The sequence below is a fragment of the Frankliniella occidentalis genome, unplaced genomic scaffold (assembly GCF_000697945.3).
Source record: "Frankliniella occidentalis isolate FOCC.00 unplaced genomic scaffold, Focc_3.1 Scaffold20, whole genome shotgun sequence".
NCBI lineage: Eukaryota > Metazoa > Arthropoda > Insecta > Thysanoptera > Thripidae > Frankliniella > Frankliniella occidentalis.
In genome coordinates this window covers 2,516,139-2,527,993 of record NW_026267150.1, presented here as the reverse complement: position 1 = coordinate 2,527,993, position 11,855 = coordinate 2,516,139, and the positions used below count along the sequence as shown (strand labels likewise).

The following is an 11,855-nucleotide window of genomic DNA, read 5'->3' as shown; positions in this document are numbered from 1 at the left end:
CTCTCTCTCCCTCTCTCTCTCTCTCTCTCTGCCTCTCTCTCTGCCTCTCTCTGCCTCTCTCTCTCTGCCCCTCTCTCTCTCTCTGCCTCTCTGCTCTCTCTGCCTCTCTGCTCTCTCTTCCTCTCTCTCACTTCATCTGAAGCGACCCGAGAGACCAGCGGCCGCACAGCTATTTGTGCCGCCCGCGCACTCCAGCCTACAAAGTACTTCGGTGCCGAAAGACACTGCGCACGAATGAAAGATCCAAAATGGAATTATATTTTCCTCGTGAAGGCTGCCGTGAATCGAGGACGACAGTAGATTCTAATTCTGTCACTCTCCCCTCCAGGCAGGAACTCCGACGCTTACGTGCCTACGGCTGATAAAGAGAGATCGTTTCCCCGATCGTTTTGCTGAATGTAACGAAGACGGAGGGAGTCACAGCCATACTTCGCGAAAATACGAGGAAATTTGATTACGCTTTGTCTGTCGATGGCACAAGAAAGCCTTTTATTCTCGCAAGGTCACTTTGCTATGCGCCGCGGGGCAGTGGCGATGGGGGAGCGAGGAGCGGGGCGAGGGGGAGCTGACGGGGACACCACGTCTATGACAGGGCGAGGAAAAGGGGGAGAAAAGGGGAGGGAGGAGGGGGCAGTTGGGTAGCCGCCTAGCCCAGCGGGGACCGACCCTCCCTGACCCGAGGAGGAGATGACCTACATTTTGGAAAACCTGACGAAGCGCGGGGGTTGTGCTGCACGGTGTTGTTGGCGCCGCCACCGCCGCTGCCACGGCCGCCACCCTGCTACACACGAGGTCCTTGTCCTCGCTGCAGAGTGTAATGGAGGACGGGGCGACAGGGTTCATTAACGGAAGGCACGCCTTTAAAGGGGAGGGGTCGGTATTCATGCGGCATAACCCGGCGGGATGGGTTAGCCAGCTGTGCGGGAAGCCTGGAGTATATACTGTGCCATACTGCGCAGAATGGCGACGAACCTCTCCGCTCCGCAGGATTCCGCTGCTGAATTCCGCAGAAAAGTCTGGCACGAAACAGGAGCCCCCCCCCTCCCTCAATCCCTGGAGGGCTCATGACCCCGCAGTGATCCACCCTGTAGGACACCACAGGACACTGCAGGACCCTGCTGCAGGACGACGACGTGATTATCGACCTCTGCCGGGCCATAACACTTCGCGGCTTATCACCGAGCTTCACCGCCCTTAACAAGCTTCGCCCGACTTCACAGGGGCTTCCGCCGGGCTTTGCCTCGTCTCCGTCCGGCAGGACGGTGCCCTCTGGCCCAGCAACGTGCCCCCCGTGGCGTTGGTGGGGCCCGGTTACCACCCGGTTCCCACCCACCACCCGGTTACCATACCACCCACCACCCAGTTCCCACCCACCACGTCTGAGGCGCGTGCTGCCCGCTCTCCCCGTCAGTCTGGCCTTCGTGATGTTGCCGCAAGCCTCGCGGATTATCGACTGAACTAGCTGCTGGAACTAAGTGGCTTGCTGCAGCATCGACGTTATGTCGATGGGGACGACATCTTATCTGCTACCCCCAGCCGCCGCGCGGTTACCTGCCGAGCTGAACCCCTTGCTCCGTTTTCGACTATATTTCTCTCCCCTTTACCTCCCTCCCCCTCTTTTTTTACTCCCATTCTGGTTGCTGCTTTGTGTGTCGCCCGGCTCGTTCCTTGCGCCGAGCTCTGCGAGCGGGGCGGGGCGGGACTCAACGTTGGCACGTGTAGAGCGTCAATGCGCTATCTGATAGATCCACGAACGAGATCTGCACCCAGTTCGTCGGATCCTCGTTCTCTCTCTCTCCCTCTCACGGGCGCGCGCAGTCTCTCTCCCAGCTCGCTCCTTCCCCAGGCCAACGCAGCAAGGCTCTTCGAAGGGTTGAAAAGGCTGGGCTGAGCCGAGGGGGGCAGAGGCACTGCAAAAGGCAGCCTGCCTGGCAGGATCACAGCAGAGCAACGCTTTCACCACTCGAAGCAGCTAAAGAGGGCTAAAGGGGCCTTTGCCACGGCCATGGCCCGCCACACCCCGTCTCACCCCACCCCGCCTCGCCCCGCCACGCCCCGCCTCGCCCCGCCACGCCCCATTCTGATGGAGTGCACTGGCGGGCCGCGTCTCTGTAAACCCGAGTTAGTCTCGTTCTCGTTCTTTTCCCCGCCTTCCGTAGGCCATTGTGTTCGGTTCGTTCCGACGCATGTAGGGTGTGGGTCGCTTGCGATCGGCGGCAGCTCTGTTAATTTTTACTCTTTAGCTTGACAGTATTTCGGGTAGTGCTGTTTTCAAGAAAAACGCCATAATTTTATTTTTACGATTTGCCAGGAACAAATTGAAAAATCTTTGAAGTGGATACTTTTCCGGACCCATGGGTCCGTGCCCTTACGCCGTCTAACTTGTAATTACGACGAGCTCCGAGACGGGACAAGTTTCGATTTTCTGTATTATAATCCCGTGTAATTGTCTGCGCTGTTGCGGATCTCCCCCCGGCCGGGGCGGGGATTCCACTCGTCTTGATCCCGCCTTGTTCCTCCGCAGCCTCAGCTGGCGATGGCTGGGCTCGTAAACAAAGGAAAGGCGAAGGCGAGCTTTGTCGGAGGTGCTGGAAACAAGCCCTATAAGTGCTTACAACATTGGACTATTTTGAAAGATAAACTGGGTCTGACCTCGTCTTCTCCCTTTTGTCGTCGAGGTTGAATGATTCTCTCTCGGGCGACCGCCTTAGCCAACCAACCGCCGCCCCCCTTCTTGGCCACTCCTCTGCAGCGTTTCTTTGGTTCTCTCCGTATCCACAACTCTCCTGCTCCTCCTTCTGGGCTTCTGGTGGAGAACGAGAGAAATCGCCGTGGAAGTCGCGGCGCGTATTACAGCGCGTTCGTCATGTCGCCCTCACGTCGCTCCCCGCCCCAAATGGTTTATTGCGTTCCGCCGGTGACGAATAGATCCCTCAAATGAACAACGACCCTCTGCCGCATAAAAACCTCGAAGCGCTGAAATACCTTTGCTTTTTGTACTCAGCTCTTCAACCTTTCGCAGAATGTTGAACAAATCAAGACATTTTGCTATCGATTTTATCTTACGTAATTTCCTTTTTGCCCCTAAATTCTTCTCAGGGCAAGTTATAATCTTTACTTGCAGCCCTCTAACTTCTTCTCCGATAAAATTATAAGAATAAGCCCTGCCGCTCCGGCGGGGATGCCCGAGCGATGCTATCGTATAACCCGGAGCCTGGCCCGGCCCGACCCGCCCTCCCGCTTCTCTGCTCAGCGCCTCTGTTTGCAGTGAGCACTTTCAACTTTCAATCGGTGCTCCAGCTTTAGTTTTTTTCCCCCCTGCGCAGCAGAGTATCCTGCTCCCCCTCTCTCTTTTACCCTTCACCCCCTCTCTCCCATCCCTCTCTTCACCTGCCTGTGCCTCCACTGCCACCTGATCGGCGCGCAGCCCGTCTTTTTGCCGAAGCCATTAGTGGGGAAGTTGTGCACCAAGTTGGAACTGTTTCGCTCGGACTTTGAGTGGCGATGGGCTTGGTTGGGCGTGGCAGGGCGTGGTGACGCGGGGCGTGGTGGGGGTAGTGGTGTCCGCACTTCCTTGGATCGAGCACCCCCCCCCCTCTCCTCCCACGTTCCCCCTCGGCCACCGGTCGGGCTGGCACACCGCATGGCAAATTTCACGTTGGCGAACGGCCAATCTTTTAAGGGGCGTGCCGAGGTGCGGCAGCCTCGTCCACTCGTGTGTACCAGGAATACACTCAGCGACGACCGAACGATAACAGTCCACTTTAACACCTGGGCCCCCCACTTCCAATCAAGGTACATCCTATCTTTAAAGCCGAGTACCCTCGCCACACTGCTCAGTTGTGCACTGTTGAAAACCTATTGCAAGAGAATTCGTTATTCGCATCGTTCGCATCCCTTGCGGAAGGTTTCGGTATCTGTGTGTGCAGTGCAAGAATTGTGCGCACGACAGGCATACAGGGTGGGTGATCCGCGCCGTGGTTTTTTCTGCTTTCACTGTACCAGATTCGTGCGTGCGGGTGGGCTTGCCTATCGTCGCTCGCCATGGCGCCTTGTGGCCCCGTGCGAGTATGCAACCCGTCCGCACGCATGAATGCGGTACAGTATAAGCAGAAAAAAACCACGGGGCGGATCACACGGTATTCTTCATGCTTGCGAACCATAATTGTTTTTTGTGTTTTTGCTGTCGTACCAATTTCCATGTGTGCAGCGTGTTACGACGGCCATGGTGTTTCCGCTGGGCACACAGCGTGCCGCACACAATATCCGGCGATACCCTTCATTAGGCGCGTTACATTCGCCTTAATTAGTGGCCTTCGCCCTAATGGGCTGGCCGTGTGTGGGGGGGCCGCCGTCCGTAGACCTGTCCCGTGCGGTACCAATAAGCCCTTTGGTTAAGCCGCCCCCGATGACAGCTGGGTATCGACCAGACTCATAAAGCTTTTAGCCCGGGCCCTGCCAGAGCGTTGCTGCCCCACACCCACCGCCCCTTCCTAGTGCCACCGCGGCGGTACGTATGGAAGGGGTCGTCGCAGCGCCAAAGTGAATTTGGGCATCCCAGCAGGGCATCCCGGGGCATCCTCTTGAGAGACGAGCAGCAGCAGCAGCAGCAGCAGCAGTGTCCCTCTATATAATGTCATCGTGTGTCTCTTTGCAATCTCGAATGAGGGGAGGGCTAGAGGCGAAAGGGGAGGCGGATAAGGGGAGGGGGAGGCCCCGGAAGCGCGCATGCACAAGTGACCACACCCGGAGCAGCCCCGCCCTGCCCCGCCCCGACCGGAGCCGGGGCCGCGTGACCTGACTTGACTTCCAGGCGCCGCCCCCGGAGTCCAAGTCCCTTAAGTATTCATGCGAATGTTTTCTTTACCAACACGGCCAACTACTTGGCAAGTGCGATAATAACGTGAGCGCGTCGGGGCGTGGCGGGGCGTGGTGAGGCGGGGCGGAGCGGGGTCGGGGGCGGCCGCTCTCCAACTTGGCGGCCCCTCCCGTACCCCTGCCTTTCTCCGGCGGCGTGCGTGCGTGTGTGAGTGAGTTCGTGTGTGCGTGTGTGCGCCAACATCTTACACTATGAAAACAGATTCCAATCGCACCCCCGGCCCTCGACACTGTAGGCCGGAATCCCTAGTACGACTGTGCTTTCTCGGAGAGTACAATGCGTCGTCTCTTGCGACGTCTGCAGATTGCATTACCTTCCCTCCAAGAAACTGAGGGAACAAAAAGCGAACAAAAAAAAAAAGTTTGACCAGAACACACATAAGTTTTTGGCGAGCGAGCAGATCGCCGATGAAAGTCGCGTCCCAAAACATTTCCGGGGCGGCTCCTGCCATCAAGTTCGACATGCACGACGTGGGGTCTCACCCCCTAGCCCATACCCCCTGCTCGGCGCGTCCTGCCAGCCCTGCCAGCCCTGCCCTGCCAGCCCTGCGCGCCCTACCAGCCCTGCCAGCCCTGCCCCGCCTGGCGGGCCAGTACATGGACGACTCCACTCAAGTGACCCATCTGCATACCTCCCGGGACGCCCGCTGAGTTGGCATCCCTCCCGCTGAGGGGGCAGAAAGAGGGGCGGCAGCGACGCTGCGGCAGGGACATCCGAGCCGGAGGTCAATTCATAAATGTATACGGACTGCCGCACGTCGCGGCGCCGCCGGTGTCCAAGGACACGACCTGCTCCACCACCCGGCCGCTGCGCGCAGGCCGGCGGGCCCTCTCCTGCACCCCCTCGGAGCCCGCCCTCGTTATAGGCTGCCAGTCTGCTAAAAGCGCTCTGCGCAGTAAGCGACTCGCGAACTCCCGCTCTCCCTCTCCCTCCACTCATTCTTTCTTTCTCTCTCTCACCTGCGTAACGCAGCGTTACGCAGGTGAGAGAGAGAAAGAAGCGTTCAACGCTGTGCCGTGCAAATGAGCGCAATGCTCTGCCTGCTCTATTCTCCTCCCTCCCTTTCTCCCTCCCTCTGCCTTTTACGCCTCTTAGCGAGCGTACCGGCGGGGAGTGCCGCTGATGGTATCAGGGATCGATTCGGGCAATTCTCTGCGTTTTCTTTTCATACAAAGGTTCCGGGCAAGCGCCCCCTCTGATCTAGTCGTAGCATGGCGTGGCCGTGCGGGGCGCCGCTGCACTGTCATGCCGTGACGGCCCCGACCAAACACACTCAATCCGCCGACCTTCATGTCGCGTGTGCACCGAATTATTTGTGACTCGACTCGGTTATAAACCAAGAATAAAGAGGAAGGGCAGCAAGGCGCGCGTCGGGGGTGGCGTGTGTGGCGACGGGGAAGGTTATGTGGCAGGCGCCCTTATTGAAGGCGGCGGGGGTGCGCGCCGTTTAGCCTGCTGCCACGCCCGGGCCGGGCAGGGCCGGGCGCACACCCCCCAATATCACTTAACCCTCTTCTCCTACACATCCGACAGCATGACGGCCCCAAGCCCCTCGCCGGCCCGCCGGCCGGCCCTGGGCGCAGGGCGTCGCCCGTAGCGGGGCAGGGCGGGGCGAGGAAAGGTGCAGGCGGGCGGCGGGTGACTCGGAGGAAATTGGAAGCGGATGCAAAGAGGCGGAGCGGTGGCTCTATGTCAGCGAGCGCCGGCTGTGTGGGCAGCCCGAGCCCGCCCGCTCCGGCGCGCCAGGGGTTGCCTACCGCTCTCTAGGGCCCTCCGCAAGGCGCCGTGCGGGTAGGCAACGCGCACACATGGCTGCGTTGGACTGCCTACGTCTCCAGGGGATCCGGAGGCGGGAGGCGCCGTGCGGGTTAGGCAACGTGCATACATTGCTGCGTCGGACTGCCTACCTCCCAGGGGCTCTAGAGAGGGGGAGCGCGCACGGCGCACGGCCCGGCCCCTTCGCACGGCCGCTCTGCCCGAGTGCTGCTGGGCCTCATCCCGCTAGGGAGGGCCTTCCCGAGCAGTGGGCCGAGGGAGAGAGAGACACGCACACACACACACACACACAGAGAGAGAGAGAGAGAGAGAGAGAGGGCGAGCATTTGCCCCTCTCGCACTCGCACAAGCGTTGGGATGGGAGGGCCGCCGCTGCCGGCCGTTCTCACCTTCGCATGGGACTGGGGCGGCCATTACGCCAGCCACATACGAAATCAGGCCCGGGCCGGGTGGGCTCCGGCGGGCAGCAGCGGGCAGCAGCGGTGGGCAGCGGGCAGCAGCAGCAGCGGCGGGCTCTCCGCAGCGCGCGCTGGTGTGCCGAGTGGGATGGGATTAGTGTCCTCGCTCGCTGCCAGTTGTAATCACGGCCCGAATTCGTTTCCCCGCGGCGCTGGCCGGCGCTGCCGCTGACAAGCGTATTATCTTGGGCCAGCTGGACCCGGCCGGACCATAGAGCTCTCTCTCTCCCCCTCCTCCCTCCTCTAACATCACATGCGCTGCCGCCATGGCCAAGCGAGCCAGTCCGGCCTTAAAATTTGTGCCGATTTGTGTTCCGGCGCAGGCAAATCGCTGGGACGCACATGAAATTATTTTTGTCCTTGCATGTAAACGACCAACCTTTTTTATTATGCTCAACGAGATGCGTACACTGTAAAAATTATTAGGGATGTCACAATCCAGTAGGTCGGTAGGTCCGTATACCGTATACGGTATGCAGGCATCCGCGAAAATCAACAGCCACACGTGACAAACATGGCATAATGGCAAGATCCTAGCCATGTGTGGGGTCCACGGTATAGCAGTTGTCGGCAGTTGTTTTAGCTGGTATTGAATGTGAAGGCCATACTCGTTTTCCCACCCTGGGGTAGGGTGCTACCGGAAAGCTTTTCACTTTTGGCCTCGGTGAGTGTGCAGCGATTGCTCGGTGTCGCATGATGTTATGTGCTCGTCGTTGTCGTCGCGGTCACTTGTCGAATTTGATCAGCGTTTGTTTGCCAAAAGAGTTTGCACACTTCCTGGGCGGCGGGTGTGCGCGGGCACGATCCCCGTAGAAGGGTTGTGTTTGGCCAATCAGCTGCGGAGGGAAAGGGGGGGGGAGTGCGCCCTCTGGTGGTGTCTGCCGTGAATAATGCGACAGCCAGTCTCACCGCGGCGACCGCCACCCCATTTCAACACAAAGACACGGATTCCCCCCGGGCCACGCCCCGCCACGCCACGCCCCGCCACGCCCCGCCACGCCCCACCACGCCCCACCACGCCCCGCGACGCCCCACCACGCCACGGGGCCCAAGTAATGGATGGGGTACAAAGTACTTTGGTGGACCACCACCACGGCGGGCGGCGCCACGAGCCCTCTCCCTCGCTCACGACCCTTGCCGTGAGCGCGCCTGCCTGCCCGGCGTGGCCGTGCCCGTCTTTCCAAATGACTGATAATGTCTTTGGCCCCACAACGCTTCCGCCTCCCCCGCCCCGCCCCGCCCAGACCATTCGTTACAGTCAGGGCAGAAGCGCGCCGCCGCTCATAGGGATTCCGAGGAGCGTCTGCGCCTGGATTGCCTCCCCCCTTTCTCCGGGAAGCCAAAATATGAATTTCTGGTTGCGCGGTGCTGCGGTGACGTATTGGACTCCGAGTCGGAGGCGACGCGCCGCGCCTTCCTGGGATTGTCCCTCCTCCTCTCGTCCTGATCCGAGACGGCCGTGGCGATGCGTCGCACAAGCGTGTCAACCAGAGTATGTCGTCCCGGCTGTCGCGCACTGCCAGCGTCCTCCTTTATTTCTGCGACCCGCTCTGTGCGCGAGGGAAGCAAACCTGGCTCGAATTTGAAAATGACAACTTTTACAGGCGAGCGTCACAAAAGTGTTGGAAATTGCCCGACAAGATGATAAAACGTGTGTTTAAACTGTTATGATGGCGTTTCTTGGTAAAATGTAAACAAACGTTTGTGTAGGACGACAGTTTACACCTCTAATTGTGAGTGGTTGGGCGGAGCTTTGGACGCATACAATGATCAATGGCTGAACCCTCCCAAACATTTAGAGAAGTGGACATCTGTTCTACCGTTTACGAGATTATATCGTTCGCTCCTGGTGGACGCGTCAGTGTCGGCTGCGCAAACGACTGCCAGTCGAAATTTGATATAGTGATCCCACCCACGGCCCGAAATGCTGCTGCGCCGCGCGCTATCGTGTCCAATCGATGTTTGTTTTCTGTCCGAGTTTAACTTGTTTCTGACAGTGAGCTCCCCCCGCAGTTTGGCATGGCGAGAAACTTGATCGTGGCGTGGTGGTGGCGGCCGCACCGGGCGGGGCGGGGTGGGGCGCGACCAGGCTGGGCCCACGCGGTGAATATTTCACTAACTTGGCGGCGCCGTACGTGTAGTGAGATATCTCTACCGCTGGGCTCCTGCTGCACTTTCCCTCATTCTCTTTCACCTCATATCGCTCTCTCCCTCCTCTACCTCACCCACCCCCTCTCTCCCACATTCTGCTCTCTCTCTCTCTCTCTCTCTCTCTCTCTCTCTCTCTCTCTCTCTCTCTCTCGTGCACCCTCCTCTCCTCCACCCGCGCTGAATTCGTGCCCTGCGTCTTAATTCTGTACGGCTCCCTTTCGCCTCTTCTTCTTCTTCTTCTTCTTCTTCTTCTTCTTCTTCTTCTTCTTCTCCTTCTTCTTCTTCAACCGTATGTCCCATTTATAGTCACTTGTCGCCTCTCTCCCCGTTTCTCCCAACCGCCCGCCCCCTCCCCTTGGCTTGTCTCTGCTCGCGCTGTCATTCAAAACAGCCCATATGCTCTTCGCGCGCCTTTTCGCGCGCCTCTTCGCACCGCGACCCTCGGCCGTGTCGCTGGCATGTTCTTCCATTTCACTCACGGGACGCTCAAGGCGTCGGAGGCCGATGATGTGCTGTCTCTTTCCATCACTGTGTGTTGTGTAACTTATCTGCCGGGGGCGGCCGGGGGCGGCCGGGGGCTCAGCCCGCACCCCCGCCTATCGCGCACGTGTCGCGCACACAGCAGCTCGACAGGCATCGCCCGACATCCGACAGGCCGGCCGGCCGGACCGGCCTGTTTGCTCGACCACACAGCGCGAGCCGCACCAGGGATCGAGTGTCTCCGACTGCAATAGTGCGAGGGCTTTAACAATTCACTGGTGAAAAGTGAAAAGGGCGTATGTCCACGTTCTTCGCAATTGGACTTACGCCCTTTTCACTTTTCTCCAGTAACTTAAAGCAGTCTGGCTGTTCTGACATTTGCGGAAGGGTGACTGATCTTGTCACGATAAAGTGGTTCTTCTCGAATCGCGCATCATATCACTGGGAAAAAATAGGTGCTAAGTCGTGCCTCCCTGGAGCGCTAAAGTAATTTTTAGTTTATTGTCTCTGTATAAGAACTTAAGAGCTCTAAAGGTGCTAAGAACTACTGACTTAGATAATTTTAGCGCCTTTGTAAGTTACTGAAACTTTATAGTGCCTTTTACTTACAGGTATAACTGAGCACCTTTGTTTTCCCATTGATGGTATTGGAACTTGAAAACCTAAGAAAACGCGCTTCTATTCACATTTTTTAATAGTTTGTTTCCTATCGTCTCTTCCTGGTATGGCCGGAACGGGATGAGGGGCGATTGCGATGCCTCATGATGATGAAACATCCCGGTTCCCGTCTCCTCCCAACGCGGTTTTATTAATATTTTTGTCCTCTGATATACCGACCATCCACCTCGCCTGCGCCCAAATTATTTTCACTCTGCTGCCGGTCGGTGCCGCGCCCCGCGCGCGCAGCCCGCCGCACCGGTTCGAAACGAAATCGGATTAGGTCAGGTGATTACGAGCGTTGGGGCGGGGCGGGCGGGCCGGGCTGAACGCGGGGCGCGTTCCCGAAGCCCGTCGCTTGCCCCCCATTGTATCCGTCGTCCGCTATACGCTTCGGGCCCTTTGCGCCCGTATCTGTGTGTCGCCGCTTTGGGCGACAAAAAATAAATGAATACGAATGAAAATTTGAACGAACAAATCAAACTATACCGAGACTGGTTGGTATGCTGTGTGTATAGCGCTGACGTGCGGAACTGTTTCCTCGCTGCCCAGACCGACACAACTCGTTCTGCTGCTGCCGCCGCCGCCACTCTGCCCACCACTTCAATCGACCTACTGACACGCCCCGACCCCTTCTCCGCCGCCTGCCTCTCCCTCGCAGCACCACCACCACTCTCCTGCAGCGCGCGCACACACACACACTCTCGCACTTTTTTCGCGCTCCCTATCTCTTTTTTCGGAGCAGGTCCTGCTCGCCTTCTTCTAAGCCGCTTGTCCACACCCCGTCGTGCAGGCCCCTTTGTTTACGGCTGAGGAGGCAGGCTCTCTCGATTGCGTTCCTCCGGCAGCGCGCGTGGTGGCCGGGGGGGAAGGTGTCCCCACCCCGCCACCTGGCCCGGGTGTCCCTTCCCCCCTCTTTCGCCCTCGCGCGCCCCCCGCGCTCCGCTCCCCTGCACGGCATCGGAATACCTAACATGAATTTTTACTGGCGCGCTGAGCTGAAAAAATAGCCCCCCTCTCGCTGGTCCTTGTCCCGGCGGCGCTCGGCTGGAGCCCCGGCTGGAGCCCCGGCTGGGAGCCCTGGCCTCGGCGCCCCGGACGGCCATTGCTCACGGTCCTGTGCCAGGAGGTGCCGAGGAGAATATCATCAAGTGCTCGAAGCGCTGGGCCAGGAGCACGTGAGTGGCGCTGCGATGGCTCCCCCACCCCTTTCCCCTCCACCACCCCTCTCCCCTCCACCACCCTTCTCCACGCCACTCTTTTTATTTTTACCTTTTTCGGGGCATCGGCCACATGAAACCTTTTGACCCCTACCAACGACTCTTCCTCTTACCTCCTTATAATAGCCTTTTGTTTCCGCAGTCGGCGACTGATCCTGTACCATTGTTAGCCACCAACTGCAGTTGCGCTCCACCCTGCGTACACTCTTTGGGGCTTATCACTATGGTCATAAT

General features: G+C 58.8%; 1 protein-coding gene across 4 annotated transcripts in view; it reads left to right on the top strand.

Annotated features, from left to right (window-relative positions):
* Positions 1-11,855, top strand: part of LOC113205903 (head-specific guanylate cyclase) — a 98,446-nt gene that overhangs the window by 23,905 nt on the left and 62,686 nt on the right. The window lies entirely within an intron of this gene.